The following is a 14,632-nucleotide window of genomic DNA, read 5'->3' on the forward strand; positions in this document are numbered from 1 at the left end:
GATGCAAGTTTCTCCCAAAGCTTTCCCCGATCTACTCGGTCAAAAGCTTGGGTGAGGTCCACAAAAGCCACATACACTCTTGGAGCTCCAGCTCTAACTTTGCTCGTGATGATATTTAGGAGCATGATGTTCACAGAGGCGTTTGCATTTTTCAGGAAACCCGTTTGAAAGGAGTCCGCTCATCGAGATGACTTGGCCCATTTTTGGAATTTCATAAGGAGTAGCGAAGCAAAGTGAACATATAATAATTCTTCCAGCAATTGTTCTTTTGGGAAAGTGCAGCCGGCTGTGACAAGTGGTTGATCACACAGCCTCCCATTTAAGCTCACCCTGCCTGCATGCTGCATGCCGGGAACAGATTTTTAAGCTGTGCGATAGTGACGGGTAGGGCATCGGGTCAAGAGACACACAACTCATTAAATGGCTACCGGTTAGATAGCTCAGTGTGTTCAATGGCCCTCCCTAGTAAGTTCAGGGCACAGATTCGAATTCCGGATCGAAGTGTGCTTATTTTAATTCCCCCAACAAACTGTTTTTTTCGTCCAGTCAGAGAGGCAGAGTTGTCATGTGTTACAAGCTACGAACAAGGCAGGACTGATGGCACACCATAAATCCCAGAGGTCTTTCGCTGTGCCCCAGAGAAATAGAGAAACAATGCAGAGTCTCTGGCTAGTCCAGGAGCTTAGGCTATTCTAAATAGGGATCTGACCTAGAAGGGGTGCACAGTGACTCCCCAGAAGCCACACCCCAAAGAAAAGGGCCCTGGGACCTTCTACATATTAATGGGCCTCATTATGAGTATTGGGGTGTGGAAAGAAACAGTTGTAATGCAGTGGTAACTCCACTGCATTACTGCACCTCCACATTACAACTTTGGTGGTAAGGTGACTCCTCCACCATATTGCCAGAAAATCGGCAGTTCTGCTGAAATCCCTATGGAGTCCTATGAACCCCAAAAGATGGGGGCTTACATCGCCTGCCACCGCTTGTAATCTTGCAGTAAATATGTGGGGCCAAGTGGCGGTAATGGTAATTTACGTTTGGTGGTATTTCAGCAGATTTACCTCTAAAATATTGCCAAACTTGTAATGAGGCCTGTCTCCATGGATAGTGGTTTCAAGGGACGGTATAGGCTTTCGGCCCATGGCTTCCCTTTGGCCCACTACTCAATACCTCACAGAGCTGGTATTTAAAAATACCAAGAAAAAAACGGACAACAGTATATGTCTTACCTTTTAATATTTAAATAAACCGAAATGGACACTAAGACATGAAAATAGAAAACAGTGCCTACCTAATCCAAAGCGGCCTGAGGGACCCCCCCCAACCCAGAGTTAATCTTGGGAAATGTCTCTGTAATACTGACGGTCCTACAATTAGTGGCCCGGGATGCAACTTTCCTCGCCTACTCATCCCCATCTCAGCACCCTGTGTGTTTCAGTCAGTGACACCCCGAATGTTAATCAAACGCTTTGCTTCCTCAGTCACAATATTGAGTTCATGTCAGGGGATTCCCATTCTGTAAAATCAAGGATAAAAAAGATAGTTTCCTGTTCACCATTCTTATGTCCCCCTCCCCTGCCACTATTACTGTGGGCCGCTTGTTGGCTCGTGACCTATTGAACCTGATGGAATTCTGAAGGCGGTGGTTGTAGCCGGACTGGGTACAATAGCTTCCTCCAGTATCGCAAATGCTTTCATTTTTAGTTTAGGCTGATTCTGGATTTGTGGCACAGTCATCTGTTGCCAACTGTATTCATGTACAAAGTTGAAGGCTGAGGACATCGACTGGAGAAAGTAGTGTGTTCTTCTGCACGCAAAGTAGTGTGTTGCCAGAGGATACCAGGGGTAGACTGGCCTATAGGGAACTCTGGAGATTTCCTGAAAGGGCTCTGCACCCTGGTCATCTTTTGTATTTTATTTCCAAATGTTCTCATAGGAAAGGGGTTAGGCTTGCTGAAAATGTGTAATAAGGTGCCTCCTTGAAAATTATTTCTAGGGCCTCTCTTGGTTCCCAGTACACCCCTGGATGGCTGCACATGGGTAGGAGGGTTTGGCTCTCCGGTGTACCCGTGGGGCATTAGGGGGAGAAGCTGTGACAGTTCCCTGGCCATGGGCCTTTTCTTTAGCTCGTATACAACGGTTGCCTGCCACAGTGGTGGGATTCACCTCCTTTAAGAGTACTGGGACGAGGAGAGGAAGAGCAGAACTAAGTGTATTGACGATTACTGTAAGTCATTCTAATGAGCTGGCATGCATGTAGTTTGGAAAACATAAAGCGGCTGTACCAGCACAAGTGACGGGGTTACTTGATTTAACACAGCCACTACATCAAAGCAATCATTTTATTTTTTGGTAATATATTGACACGTATGCCATTTGTAAGGTCTTCTTATTTTATGTTGCTGCTCAGTATAGTGTACATGTAACACAGCTCTTTGTCGTGCCCCGTCTACGGTTACATTCCCGGATGAACTGTGAGCATGGAATGGTCTGAGAATACTAAAATGTCATATGTGGAAATATAGTAAAGACATCTCAGACTGCTATTTTCGGATGACGAATTTCACTTTTGTTTCATGTAATTTCATACTTCGCTTTCATTCTAAACAAAGTATCGCCGTTTCTCTAAACTGCACCGCGTTTTAAAACCCGTGTTTTTTTAGGGTGGGGGCTGCATAGTAAAGATCATTTGTAGTGCAACCTATCACTGCCGGGGTGGTCCCCTGGGCGGAACATCAAGTGCATAGCTCTTGGAGGTGCACGGAGAGAATAGGAAGAGACACCTGTCTTTGGAAGCTTGTACCACGGACATCGATGTGTTGTTGCAGGTTGAGCGGGATCTCCACAGCGCTGTTTTTGTCTGTCACAAAGGACGGCACGTAGGCTGCGGCACCCGCGCCTTCCCAGTGCTGCATTGCAGTAGACAGATTGGGACTGCCGCCAAATTTCGCAGACGAATCAAATTCTTAATCCTGTGCCACAGGGGAGAGGAGCACAAGCATATCCATGCTGACGCTCGGTGTCCGCTTAGAAAAGTAGGTTTCAAAGCCTGCGCTTACTCACTGTCTTCATAAAAATAGCATTGTTGCTGTTCGCTAAAAGGAAGACGACTTGTGAACAACAAATATCGAAAGTTAAGTTTTAGTATTTTGAAATGCTGCCTGTTTTACCGCTCCTCCTACTCCTGGGTATTGGCAACGAAACTCGGAAAAAATGCTTGCAGTTGTGTGGATGTAAGACTATTGTGGCTGTATGACTCAAGTGGTATTACTGCACATGGCAATACTCTGACATGCCCTGGAGAAAAAAAAGTGTGACTGCATGATTTTATTGTTACCGCATGTGATAAGGGGAATTGAGTTTGACGGTATTACCAAATGTAATAGCGCCAAATAGTAATGAGGCCCTTAGTTCTTCATTGTACAATATGAAGAGCTTGCATAATAGAAATACATTTCCAGAGACCCTCACTAGAGGATCTGTATTAAACACTGATATAGATGGACATATTTTCCATAACTTTCGCACAATTGAGAAAGGAATAAGCCAAACATAGATAATGTATTTCATTGTGTGCCATCCGGTCATCTAGGCTGTAAAATGCATTAAAGCAAAGCTTGTTGATGTGTTAACACCATGGTGTAACAGTGTATCGAGAGGCCACCCCCAACCCTGGGAATTCCTTCCCTACCCAATCAAGGTGTCACACAAAATACTGTTTAATGGACTTTTGGTTCTACTCTACTTCAGACTCATATCATGCCATTTGGATCCCTTCCCCTCTGCCACCAATGGGCCAAGCACCAGGACGGTGTATAGGAAATATATTTATATTTATTTGAATTATAGGTAATGGAGATCACACTAAAATGACAAACGCCACCTTCTCTATGGCTCACAATTAAACTTCTTTTTACATAAATAAATTACACAAGTTGGTGTGGCGAACACAAATCACAATTCTTCATGCAGATTTCCATTTAAGGAATGATCAACACTGGTCAATGAACAAAATCAATTTACATAAGTGGTGCTGTGCAATTTCGATTTCCCTGCACGCTTAAAAATGCTAGCAGTTTGGTTTGCAAATTTGTACAAATGCATATGGCAATTGTTATTTCACCCAAAATGTAGCTTTTCCTAGCATTTCTGTGCTGGACTGCTAAAGTGGGCGGGACAAAGACTGATATGCAAATGCCTATTCCTCCTTTCTGAAAGGTACAGTGAGCTAAAACATGCAGCTGCGGACTCTGTGGTTAAATTCCTACAGAACAGGGTATCGTGCAGTGCTCTTTCTTGCAGAGGGACGCCCTGACCTCTTTTTACATTTAAGAGTTGGCCATCACCCATTAACCAAGACTCAGTCCACAAAGTTCCTTCAATTTGGGGTATTTTTCAGAGTTCAGCCACCCTTGATTGCAGCCCCTGTTTACGCAGTCCCTCCACACATTCCAGTTACACACTGGCTAGGCCATTTGCCCTACAGAGAAATGAGACTTCAGAGACAACAGATCTGGCAATGAAAGAACATTTGTTTTTAAAACACCACATGTAGAATTCCACCACTGACGAGAATGCAGTACTTTGCTTGTCACAATATCTTTGTTTAAGCATGAAGCCTTCTTTGTAATGTGTTCATTGTGGGGTACTTTTACAAGCCCTAACAGAAATTCTGTTCACCCAAAAAGAAACACATGGGAATAATGCCACAGAAGCGGCTGTGCTGTTATTCCCTTGGCGCATGTGTGGCAAGCACTGTACACTGCCACCCAAAGAATGGCTCTGCATTGTTTATTTCCAAACTAAATCATCAGAAAATGACCTACGCTCAGAAGAGCATCACATTTACTGTTCTGTCCTTTTGAAGTACTAAAGCTGCTCCTGACATCTGAGTTGCATTTACAATGTGTTCTTTCTTCATGTTAAACATCACAAAGTTGTGCCCTTCCTGCAAACATACCCCTACATGCTTTATTTCTTCAAATTGCCAAGCCATGAGGCTATATATCTCAGGAACGGCATTGCTACTGAAAAATAACTGGAAGAACAAAGAATGCTTTGTGGTCATTCAACACGGCTTGTGTTTTCTTTTGCGGTGAACCATCACACTTGAATTGCATGAAGAAAGAAATGACATGGGGTTTTGCTTTTCCATGTCAAAGATCAAATACATTCTTGGCAGCACCTCTCTGTGACCAGAAACTGACTGTAGATGTAAAAGACTTCCAGGAGGTTAATTAAAAAGAAACTGTGTGCAGCAGAAACAACATTTGTGAAAGTGACATGAAAGGAAATAAACACACATGTAGATCTGCTCTTGTGCAGATCAGGAAAATGCAGCTTGAAACTAAATGTCAAGTGACACCTATGCTTGCACAGAAATGTGATTCAATATGGGGTTTGCTATAAAATGTACATTATATTTATTCCCAAAAAGACTTGGTTTCTATTGAAAGAAAAAGAACAAATCTCTGAAACCAGCAGAACTGGCTTTGGGGCCAGGCATTGATAAATGAGGTCTTGCCTCCCACTTTCACATCCCCAGGCGAACTAATTCTGCATGGACCTGTGCTGGAGGCTGAGGGTGTGATAATTATAGTTCCTACTAGACTGGCCGACAGGACAGCCTGAAAATACAAAGGAGGTGACTGAACCCTGTGTTTTGACCCAGAGGTGTGATTTCCTTCAACACCCTTCCCAGGAGATCCTTTGTGTAGGCTAAAGCCAAGAGCAGACAATTTGGCTATGGGTTTTTTGCAGCACTGCCCTCCCACGTTACCAACTTTCCCAGTGACACTAAAAGACTGCTGCAGTTTAAGACATGTTTCTGAGCACTATTAATGAATAGGAATTATTATGTTATGCTACGTTTCTATGTGAATTTTTGGTGAACAGAAAGCCACCATGTGCATCTTTCTAGCCCATGGGGAACTGAAATGCCCAGGAAAAATGTGAATCTGGCTGCTCTATAAATTGGATCAATATGAAACTTGGGGGAAATATGTGAATCATAGTTATGAACATGTGTACTCGTTGTCATAATTTTAAAAATTATGTATCTCATACAAAGGCCAAACATGTGCCAAAAAGCGATGCTACCTCACACAGAGTCGGCGATCGGCTTGCCAAATTCCCTTTGACCCATTGAATCTGCATATCTGATTTTCATGACGGTGGCTAGTGTAAATCTGATGTTTTGATCCATAACTCATTTTTGTCAAGAAATAGGCTTTGTGAGACAGAGTAAGTCATAAATGCACACACACAAAATTATGTCATGTCCCTAGAACCAATCAACCCGGAGGGAGGAGGGAACACCAGTAGCCTGACCTGTCCCAGTAGAGGGTTAAATCCAAAGTTCTTCCCCCCAGATTGTAAAATTCTTTGATGTCACTTTGGCTATATACGCAGGAGACAGAGAAACACAAGGGATTCAAAAACTCAAAAACCAGAGGCAGCTGATTCCATCCAGGCAGAACCACCCATCCAGATCCAGGCATACCCAATAATCCAGAGAGAAAGGAGGAAAGCCAGAAGATCCCATCTAGGAGAGCTCAGTGACCAGACCATGCCCAGCATTTCCCATCCAGGACAGCCCAGATGTCCACAGTGACCAGACCTTGCTTAGCTGTCCTGTATCCCATCCAGGAGAGCCCAGCTGTCCCAGTGACCAGATCTCTTAAACCCGTTGTCCCAGTGACCAGATCCTTGGCACCGCTGTCCAGAGACGTCGCTGGCCATCCAAACTCCCAAACTCAAGTTTATCTTGTAAGTATCATATCACCTAGTACCCAAAAACTGCATATCCCGCTCTTTTACCTTTGTATCTTATTCAAATCCTATTAAAATCCAATCCAAAATCCCAAATTGCCAGTATCATCTGTTCACCTTTCCTTAGAAGAATCTGTGTTAGTCCATATCTGTTAGTGTATTCCTTTTATAATTGTTTCAGTTATCTGTGTAAGTCCTTAGTATCATTTTGAAATAAATAAATTAATATTAAAGAGGAGCAGCTTAAAATGGTTCCGGCTCACTGCCTACATATACCACCATATGGTGCTTATGGAAGAAAAATACCAAGAAAGTATAACCTCAGAGTCAGAGTTGAGAAATCTTCTACAACAGTTAATAGAGGAGTTGCCAGTACAGCAACAAACCAACTCAGAACAAAAGGCCCAATTAGCTACATTAAAAGAAGAGTGTCAGGAAAAGTTGATTCCCTGAAAGAGAGTCAACAAAAATTAAAGCAACAAATAACATATAACAGAGTCTGCTTAGAGGAGATGCACATCCTACAAAAACAGATTGAGATATTGGACAAGGCGAATAATAAGTTAATTATTGAAGCAGTTAATTCCCAAACAGAATTTGACCAAGAATGCCAGAAATTAGGCGCTATAAAACAAAAAAGAGATGAACTGACTGAACAGATTGACACCCTGTATCAGGAAAAATATGCCCTATACCAGGCTTCAAGAGAATTTGTTCAGGAATTAAAACAGGCATTTGTGCAAACAACTAGGCGGGTGCGCACAAATAGTAGGGAATTTATAAATACATACTTTCATACACTCCCAGAATACATCATGACACAGTTGGTAAGGGATTTCCATGATGACAGGACCCTGGACTGGGTAATAGAGCAAGCTACCCAGATCTATGAGGTCCAAAAGCCTGTAGCAAACAAAAATCCGACCAAAACTCCAAACCAACCAACACCACTGCTGCTGCCAATGTGGTGGAATTGAAGGTTGCTCCCATTTTGGACCTAGAAATAGGGGCCTAAAAATGCATCTTCCCAAAGCAAATCAGAGGCAGAGAAGAACCTCTGACCAATCACAAACAGTTGGGAGTCAGGTAGGGTACCCCACAAATGTACCCCCTAACTCTGCCAATTACATCAGTCCTAGGTACAAGGGCAACAGACCCATCCAGAGGCATATGTGAACTCCCCCGGCCCAGGTGGGCATCCAATCAGGTGAGTATGGCCCCAGGAAAATTCCTCCAAACCTCCCTTAGGAGGGCAGTAATCTTCCAAATGCTGGTTTAAGTTTCTTCCCCAGCAACCCTCAAAACTCCAATATGCAGGACAACCCTCCTTACTCTACCCACTTTCAGAAGTCCAGACCACCAAATCCAGGAGAGGGGAGGCCAAGGGTGGAGGGCTACCAGGGAAACCATCAGTACCCCGGTTACTCCATGAGAAGGGACAGTTACTCATCCCGAGAGCAACCCAGATTTGACACAGGACTCCTGTACCAGCCGCAGCAGGTGTCCCAACTGGAGCGCTAGGTCCAAAACCAAACTCAAGATCTGAGCCGCATATTGAGAACTCAGCAGAACCCTCAGATGAACATGGCGGCTCAGAATAACTCAAACGAAGGGTATGGCACCCCGGAACAATGACGGGGAGAGAACCCCAAAAACCAACCGGTTCCAGAGGAGGAGGCATGGGGGGAAGGGAGATGCAAAGCCCTAGATAAAGCTTCCTTACCCTTGCCCCTAGAAACCCCAGAACAGGAACTTATATCTACTGCCCTTGAAAATCTGCAACCCAGTGAACAGAGGGTGAGTAGGAGAAACAAAGAGACCAAAAAGACCCAATTTGTGAAGGAAGTCGGTGTCCTCCAGTTTGGAGGGGAAGAATCATTGGAGGATTCTGGGAAGAAAGTCTTCTCCTTCAAGGGTGGGGGAATTCCTCCCAAAGAGAAATGTGTCCCAAAAGACCACAACCCAGACTGGGTAGGTGTGGAGACTGATTCAGAATCGCCCATCCCTGAACCCCAGGAATGTCATCCAGAGAACATAACGATAAATAAGCGATCCTTTGCACAAACCAGTTCTAGTGACTGTCTCCAGGTAAAGGGGGACAGCACAGAGCTAGGAGAAAAAGGGAATTCTGAAATACAAAATAAAGAAACTAACGGCCCAGCTTACCCAAAATGCCCATTTCCTTTGCCCCTTGGAGGAGAAAGAAGGTAGGTTCTATGCCCCCACCCGAGTGCAAGGGCACTGTGTAATTTTAGTGCTGGTGGACAATGGATCCCAAGCCACTCTATTGTTCAAAAGGGCCTTTGAGCAGCTAAATGCAGGAAGGTGGGAGAGACACCAGATTCCTCACACCCCTCTTCCTGGACAACTCCAGAAATTTGATGGGAATTAAATTCTCGTCGAGGGGACAGCAGACCTTGTGTCTCCCAATTTTAATTTGCAGATCCGCTGTTCCCTCGATGGGAATTAGGAATGCTACCGTATGCAGTTGAAATTCAAATTGGAGGGGAGATCACCATCCCAGGAATGGTCCCAACAATTCCCATTTTACTTAAAAATTAAGAGAGGACAGAAACTCCAAAACCCAAACGCTTATGTACACCTCAATTCCCATCTCCAAAAGCAGGGGTTGGGGTTGAACCCAACACCATTAGTGGACTTAGAATACAATACCATTCCATATTGGGGGATAACAGCGACCCTAGGAGTATCACTCCGGGAGCAGACAACTTTATTGGAATGGCGGTTGATGACCAGCATTTTTCCACATCCTTATGGAATTAAATTATAGGACCGATCCCCAATTACTGCTATTTTGTACTCTTCCTGATCTTACGGGGGGAAGAGGTGACCTGTGACATCAAGAAGGATGAGGTGATATTCCAGGTCCACAATGACTGCCTCTCCTAACTGAAACCCTCTGTCCAGGTTAACAAACTCACCAGAGATCTATCCACACAGCTGGAGGAGACAGCTGAGATCGCAAAACCAGACGTCTTCCCAGGCTTCAGACAGAGAACGGGTCTACCTCGCTGATGCCCGTGAGACCAAGGAACAAAAGCAAAAGTTGAAACAGGTGTTATTAGATTTTCAAGATATCTTTGCTGTGGACTTGTACGACTGCGGTCGCACTGAGATACATTCTACCTCAATTCACACGGACCCTGGGATGACTCCTGTATTTGTGAAACAATATCACTTCCCTCTCACTTCTATGGAGTCCCTTACAGAAATCATAAAACATGTAGAGTCACGTGGGATAATTCGTCCAGTCCACAGTTCCTTTAATAATCCAGTACTGGGGATTTTAAAACCAATTGGCCAATGGAGACTTTGCGCAGACCTTACAGAGCTGAACAAACGGGTCCACATGTCCCGATGGCCTCTTCCCTACATTGACCAGGGACTGGCCCAGATCCAGGGGTCAAAGGTGTACACCGCCATTGACCTGACCAATGGATACTGGACAGTACCTGTCAGTAGGGAGGACCAGTACAAGCTCGCCTTCACCTTCGGGGCAGCAATTACACATGGACCAGAACTCCCTATGAATACATAAACTCTGACAATAAATTCAACATCTTTCTACATAAGGCCATGCCCGACTTGGGTGAAAGGGGTAACCTGGCCTATGTGGACCATGTCCTGATTAAAAGCTCAACTGTGGTGAACACATAGCGGAAATCAGCTATATTTTGACCCAGTTGAAAGTTGCTGGAGCAAAACTGTCCTTCCAGAAGGCACAGTGGTGTAGGACCTGTGTAAATATCTTGGGACATGAAATCACCCCTGAGGGTCTCTGTCCCCAGGTGAAGAAAGTGGAAGCACTACTCAAACTAAAATACCCCACAACTCTGTGTGAAATATAGAGCCTTCTTTGACTGACTAATTACAGTAGGAAGTTAATTGAGGATCACGCAGAGGTCACAAGACCCCTGGTCCATTTGTTAAAGGGGGGGTCATGTGGGAGTGGGTCCAGAACAAGCCAAGGCAGCGAAACAACTCAAAAGAAGCCTACCACAAGTGCCCTGTCTATCTTACCTCGTCAAAAACAAGGAGTTCTTCTTGGAGACGGTGTTCTCGAATACATGCTTAACAGGAGTATTATATCAAAAGCATGACAAGGTCAATAAAGTCATCTCCTATGCAAGCAAGACTTTATCCTGTGTAGAGGAAAAATTCAACGAATGTGAGAAGGCACTGCTGGCAACGGTGTGGACATTGAAAAATGACTGCCCTTTCATCCAGGAGGAGCACATCATCGTGGAGACTCCACACCAGCCTTTTCAATACCTCCAAAGTGACAAAATCCGTTCAGGAAATGTAAGTAATTCCAGAATTACTTCCGGGATTCTGTCCATGCAAGGATTTCCTGTGGAGGTCAGATATGGCCAAAACAAGAAGAGTCGCCTCGCGCAAGGTTTGGCTGACTTGCATGATTGTGCCCGAGAAAACTGTGTCAAGGACAAAAGTCTCAAAACCCAAGAAAACATGGAGGTGTACCTGAATTGCCCACACAAGGTCTATGAAGAAGAAATGTGCAAGGAGTTGCACACAGTTTATGTGGACGGGTCCTCCTACCATGTTGACAACAATGGGGAAAAGGAACTGGTGGCCAGCATTGTGAATGCCTGGGTGGATGATGCCCCTGAACCCTCTGCTGGGTACAAGATCGATCCCCGCAGTAGTCAGGTTGCAGAGTTGATGGCAGTTCTCCAGGCCATCCTCACTGCCTTGCAACACCTACTCCACGAACTGGTCATAATCACTGATTCAGATTATGCCCGGTGCGGGTTCGTGGAGCACCTGATTAATTGGAAAACCAGAGGCATGCTGTGTGGTGGTGTCTGGGTAATACATTCTGGGGCGATGTGCACAAACCATACCTCTGTGGATTCCCACGGGTGTCCTCTTTTCGGAAATGCATGGGGTTACCTGTTTTCCTTGGTGGCTTGGACACCTGAGGCCCATATCTGTATGTTGTGCCGGTCAGCAGAGCGCCTGAAATTCCAGTCTGAAAACAGACTTGCGGTTACTTGTGTTTTAGGCTTTCCCTTTGGCTGCCAGGTAGGTGCACCCACACATGTGAGGTACCGTTTTCATTAGGACACCTGTGGGAACACAGGACGGTAGGCCATGTGTTGTTGGGGTGGTATTTCGATGGGTGAGTCGAGCAAAATGTGCGTAAAATGCATTTCTTTTCCCACATTTTGGAATTTGCGCGGTGTCTGGGTAATACATTCTGGGGTGATTTGCCCAAATCATACCTCTGTGGATTCCCACGGGTGTCCTCTTTTCGGAAATGCATGGGGTTCCCTGTTTTCCTTGGTGGCTTGGACACCCGAGGCCCATATCTGTATGTTGTGCCGGTCGGCAGAGCGTCTGAAATTCCGGTCTGAAAACAGACTTGGGCTTACTTGTGTTTTATGCTTTCCCCTTGGCGGCCAGGTAGGTGCACCCACACATGTGAGGTACCGTTTTCATCAGGACACCTGTGGGAATGCGGGACGGTAGGTCATGTGTTGTTGGAGGCGTGTTTCGATGGGTGAGCCGAGCGAAATGTGCGGAAAGTGAGTTTTTCCCCCACATTTCGGATTTTGCAGGGGTGTTTGGGTAATAAATTCTCAGGCGATTTGCCCAAGTCATACCTCTGCGGATTCCCACGGGTGTCCTCTTTTCGGAAATGCATGGGGTACCCTGTTTTCCTTGGTGGCTTGGACACCCAAGGCCCATATCTGTATGTTGTGCCGGTCGGCAGAGTGTCTGAAATTCCGGTCTGAAAACAGACTTGGGTTTACTTGTGTTTTAGGCTTTCCCCTTGGCGGCCAGGTAGGTGCACCCACACATGTGAGGTACCGTTTTCATCGGGACACCTGTGGGAACGCGGGACAGTAGGCCATGTGTTGTTGGGGGCGTGTTTCGATGGGTGAGCCGAGCGAAATGTGAGGAAAATGCATTTTTTTCCCCACATTTCGGACTTTGCGGAGGTGTCTGGGTAATAAATTCTGGGGCGATTTGCGCAAATCATACCTCTGCGGATTCCCATCATGCATGGGGTCCCTTTTTTTCTTGGTGGCTGCAACACCCCAGGCCTAAATCTGTAGGTTGGCTCCCCATACCCTTTGCGGGGATAGCAGTGGTTTAGCCTTATTCCTTCGAGCCCAGCTAGGTGCACCCAAACATGTAAGGTACCGTTTTCATCGGGACACATGTGGGAACGTGGCACGGTAGGCTATGTGTTGTTGGGGGCGTGTTACGATGGGTGAGCTGAGCGAAATGTGCGGAAAATTTGTTTTTTTTCCCCACATTTCGGATTTTGCGGAGGTGTCTGGGTAATAAATTCTGGGGCCATTTGCTGAAATCATACCTCTGCGGATTCCCACGGGTGTCCTCTTTTCGGAAATGCGTGGGGTTCCCTGTTTTCCTTGGTGGCTTGGACACCCGACGCCCATATCTGTATGTTGTACCGGTAGGCAGAGCGTCTGAAATTCCGGTCTTAAAACAGACTTGGGGTTACTTGTGTTTTAGGATTCCCCTTGGCGGCCAGGTAGGTGCACCCACACATGTGAGGTACCGTTTTCATCGGGACACCTGTGGGAATGCAGGACGGTAGGCCATGTGTTGTTGGGGGCGTGTTTCAATAGGTGAGCCGAGCGAAATGTGTGGAAAATGCATTTTTTTCCCCACATTTCGGACTTTGCGGAGGTGTCTGGGTAATACATTCTGGGATGATTTGCGCAAATCATACTTCTGTGGATTCCCATCATGCATGGGCTCCCTGTTTTTCTTGGTGGCTGCAACACCCAGGCCTAAATCTGTAGGTTGGCTCCCCAAACCCTTTGGGGATATATCAGTGGTTTAGCCTTATTCCATCGAGCGCAGGTAGGTGCACCCAAACATATGAGGTACCGTTTTCATCGGGACACGTGTGGGAACGCGGCACGGTAGGCCATGTGTTGTTGGGGGTGTGTTTCGTTGGGTGAGCCGAGCGAAATGTGTGGAAAATGCATTTTTATTTTCCCATATTTAGAAATTTGCAGGGGTGTCTGGGTAATGAATTCTGAGGCGATTTGTGCAAATCATACCTCTGCGGATTCCCACGGGTGTCCTCTTTTCGCAAATGCATGGGGTTCCCTGTTTTCCTTGGTGGCTTGGACACCCAAGGCCCATATCTGTATGGTGTGCCGGTCGGCAGAGCGTCTGAAATTCCGGTCTGAAAACAGACTTGGGGTTACTTGTGTTTTAGGCTTTCCCCTTGGCGGCCAGGTAGGTGCACCCACACATGTGAGGTACCGTTTTCATCGGGACACCTGTGGGAACGTGGGACGGTAGGCCATGCATTGTTGGGGGCGTGTTTCAATGGGTGAGCCGAGCGAAATGTGCGGAAAATGCATTTTTTTCCCCACATTTTGGACTTTGCGGGGGTGTCTAGGTGATACATTCTGGGGAGATTTGCCCACATCATACCTCTGCTGATTCCCACAGGTGTCCTCTTTTCGTAAATGCATGGGGTTCCCTGTTTTCCTTGGTGGCTTGGACACCTGAGGCCCATATATGTATGTTGTGCCGGTCGGCAGAGAGTCTGAAATTCCGGTCTGAAAACAGACTTGGGGTTACTTTTGTTTTAGGCTTTCCCCTTGGCGGCCAGGTAGGTGCACCCACACATGTGAGGTACCATTTTCATTGGGACACCTGTGGGAACACAGGACGGTAGGCCTTGTGTTGTTGGGGGCGTATTTCGATGGGTGAGTCGAGCGAAATGTGCGGAAAATGCATTTCTTTTCCCACATTTTGGAATTTGCGGGGTGTCTGGGTAATACATTCTGGGGCGATTTGCCCAAATCATACCTCTGGGGAT

This window comes from Ambystoma mexicanum, chromosome 4p (genome assembly GCF_040938575.1).
Source record: "Ambystoma mexicanum isolate Mex_15411 chromosome 4p, UKY_AmexF1_1, whole genome shotgun sequence".
NCBI lineage: Eukaryota > Metazoa > Chordata > Amphibia > Caudata > Ambystomatidae > Ambystoma > Ambystoma mexicanum.